This window comes from Arachis stenosperma, chromosome 3 (assembly GCF_014773155.1).
Source record: "Arachis stenosperma cultivar V10309 chromosome 3, arast.V10309.gnm1.PFL2, whole genome shotgun sequence".
NCBI classification, from domain to species: domain Eukaryota; kingdom Viridiplantae; phylum Streptophyta; class Magnoliopsida; order Fabales; family Fabaceae; genus Arachis; species Arachis stenosperma.
In genome coordinates, this window is record NC_080379.1 from 164,385,970 (window position 1) to 164,389,804 (window position 3,835).

The following is a 3,835-nucleotide window of genomic DNA, read 5'->3' on the forward strand; positions in this document are numbered from 1 at the left end:
CACAATGTGCCTGAAAGAGAAATCGAAAATTTAACAATAACATGCAGATATTTTCGTTAGTTCTTGTGTTATTATCTTACTGAAAAAATAATGAGGTTTGTATACATATCTATACTATATTGTGTGTACACATAAAAATTAGCCAAATTAGTCACGCTATATATTTATATATAAATATATGGGTAATTCACATAAATAAATCAATATTCATTTAATATTACGCATGTCACCTAAAATAAAAACGTAACATGAATTATCTAATCACATCTCTATGCAAATCAAAATAGATAGGCTAAATTTAGCTTTCTATATAAATCGAAAAAGTTTGGTTCGATTTATACATATTTACATGTTGTCATAATAAATCTAATCAGTCTGTTTCAATTTATACATGCATTCATACTGTTCTAATAAATCTAATAAGTCTGTTTAGATTTACTAAAATAGTATGCATGTATGCATAAATCGAAACAACCTGATTAAATTTACGTTTCCATTTCCAATATGTAATTTGAGAAAAATAACTAATATACTTGTTACGATGGGTAACTGGAGATTAATGGATTGGATGGCGTTGGTTGGCCCAATCGTTTGAAAGAGGAGGCCTTCGAGTGGGTCTGCACTTTGGGGGCCTCCGCCCGACTTGTGTGCGTGAAAGAATGGGAGGTGATACGTGCAAAGACACTCCAATGCCTAAGTCGGCAAGAGTGTAAGCAGGTCTAGAGAGTATTGAGACTTAGAGTAGTGGTGAACGAATAACCACCGCTGAAGTAGTTCCGCCTTTTAAGGTGGATAACCGTTCCTTTATCTTAGGGAGGTTGAGATAGGGTTCCTGGAAGTGGGTAAAGAGATTTTAGGGGGCAGTTACTCATTTGAATGAGTGATTATCTGCTAGCTAATTTTCGTTCCCGACTTCTTTAGGGTTAGTCGTGATAGGAACCGACCTCATAGGGAAGAGGTCGGTACAATGCGAAACTCAACCTTTTTGGGTTGAACCTTTTGTTGGGACCTGGGCCTTATCGTTGGGTTAGGGTATGAACAATACTATATCAACAAAATTATCATAATTTATAAAATTAAGTATAAAAATTATTTTTTCAAAATATTGATACACTATATATACACATTCATTAGGATTTTTTAAATAAATATTTTATTTATGGATATAGGTTATAGCATATTTATCAATTTTTACTTTTTTACATATTTCATTTATCGTGTAAACAAATTAAAATTGCTTGTATCTCATTTACACATTAAATAAGATAAGATACGATTTTATTTAGCATTATCTTATTTTCAAACGAGATAATAGAATTTAAAAAAAAATACACATACCGAGATATATAAAGTTATAAATACAAAAATATAATTTTTAAAAATAATAAAATAATATTAATAATTTAATTTTAGACTAATTTAAAAAATAAAAATTGATAATTTTGTTACTATTTAGATCGACTTTAATTAAATTAAATCTCATTTATATTTTAAATTTTAAATTAAAAACTTTTTTCATATTTATTTGTACTAAATTATTTAAAATAGATAGTTTTAAATAATAGTAGAAATAGACTGTATCAATATTTTAAAGAAATAATTTTTATACTTGATTCATAAATTATGATAATTTTGTTGATATAGTATGTTAATTATTTTTCTCAAATTACATATTAGAAATTGAAATAGCCTGATTAAATTTACTTTGACAACATACAAATATATATAAATCGAATCAGACTGTTTTGATTTATATAAAGAGCTAAATTTAGTCTATCTATTTCGATTTGTATAAAAATATAATTGGGATGATTCACGTTATATTTTTTATTTTAGGTAATATGCATAATATTGGATGAATATTGATTTATTTATGTGAATTACTCTAAAATATATATAGTGTTTAATTTATTTTTAATATATATTTTATATTTAGTAATTAATTTTTTTATACACCTACCTAATAAAGTTGATATATATGTGTACGTGTAATTTCCATACATTGTTAGTGTAGTTATATATAAAAAAAAAAAGAAGAAGTTTCTTAGTATTAAATCACGTACTTTCATTTTTATTTTTCTGCTAATGGTGCTGTCAACTGGTCATGATCATAGAGTTGTGACCACATATCTATAAGATGAATCAACATATGCCTATTCAGGCTATCACCATCTTGAAATTAATTAGTACTCAATAAACCTTTTCTTTTTTTTCTTTTTTTCTTTTTTTGGGGAGAGTGGCTCACATGGGAAGCAGGCATAGCCTTTTATAGTTTTAGACTTTTTGTGCGCTGTTACTTGTTAAGTTGTTATTGTTAGGTGTATTTCCATGTCTTCATCGCCACAGCAGCATTGGGGGATTAATCCATAAACCATTACCTAATATGAGAGTACATTCTCTCAATTTTTTTAATTATTTATTAAATTATAATTTCTCATTATTTAATATCTTTTTTCACTTATTTTCTTTTATGGGTTGTTTGGATTTATAAAAAAATAAAGAAAAAAGAAAATGTGAAAATAAATAAATAAATAAATAAATTTTTTGTTATTTGGATGAGGAGTAAAATTGGATAAAAAAAATATAGTGTGAATCCTATATAAATTTTTTTCTCAAAACATGAGATAAAAATAGAAGAGAAATGGGTAAAATTTGGTAAAATTACAAACTTACTATTTGATTAATAAAAAAAACAAAATACTTAAAGATATTAACATAATTTTATTTCGTAAAGTTGTCTTTCTTCTCATTTTTTCTTTATTTAAACAAAAAAAAATTATTTTATTTTTTTTACTAATTTTGTCTTCATCCAAATAACACAAAAAAATTGTTTTTTCTTTTTATTTTCTTTTTTCTTATTTTCTTTTTTCTCATTTTCTTTCTTTGTATTTTTTTTATCATTTATTCAAATAATGTGTTAGTCCCACTTAAAAAAAAATGAGGTAAGAAATCATATTTTATTAAATAATTAAAAAATTGAGAAGATTCATTTTTACATATATACCAAGTCCATTTAGTTAATTAACGAATTTAATTTCTAAGAAGTAAGAGCAAGATCCAATTAATTCAATAACCAGCCATATTATATATATATTAAAATTAGTTACTAACATAAAATATATGTAAACTGATTTTGGAATATAAATAGTAGTTTTGTTCAATAATATTAAGTGTTGAAATGCATGAATGAATATAGTATGCAAAGAGAAATAGGAAGATTTGTCTAAAGATCTTGATTGGTTCATAAAACCGCCTCCTTCTAGGACATGCAGATCACATGGATCTTAGTATTATTATTAATATATAAAGAGCACTCACTTCAATCATTTGCTTTGGAGTTAATTACTTTTTTCTCTGAAGACTTTATCACTAAGACTAACACCCTAAATAAAAGGATTCTCCAATAATGCGCATTGCACCTTCTTTCTATAAACAAAATGGGAGTGTGTCCCGCAACCCATGTGAATCTTTATATACTTAATAATTGAAATGAACAGTGAATGAATATGTTGTTTTTCTCTGGATTAAAGTAAACAAAAGAAAGAGGATATAATGGGAATGAACAAAGATACCTGTTGCTGTTGCGTACTTCTTTAACTCCTTCCAAATATGCATAGACATAGAGTTGAAAATATTAAATTTTATTTATTTATATAGATAACTAAAACCCAAAAAGAGAAGGGGAATAAAAAGTGCACTACAGTTGCTAAAACAATAACTCAATGTGCTTCAATTGGAACTTGGAAGTGGTCAAGTGAGTCAGAATTAACTAACTTCTAATAGATTCAATAAGTCAGATGCTTTTATTCTGTTCATTGCCACTTTAATATCTCCT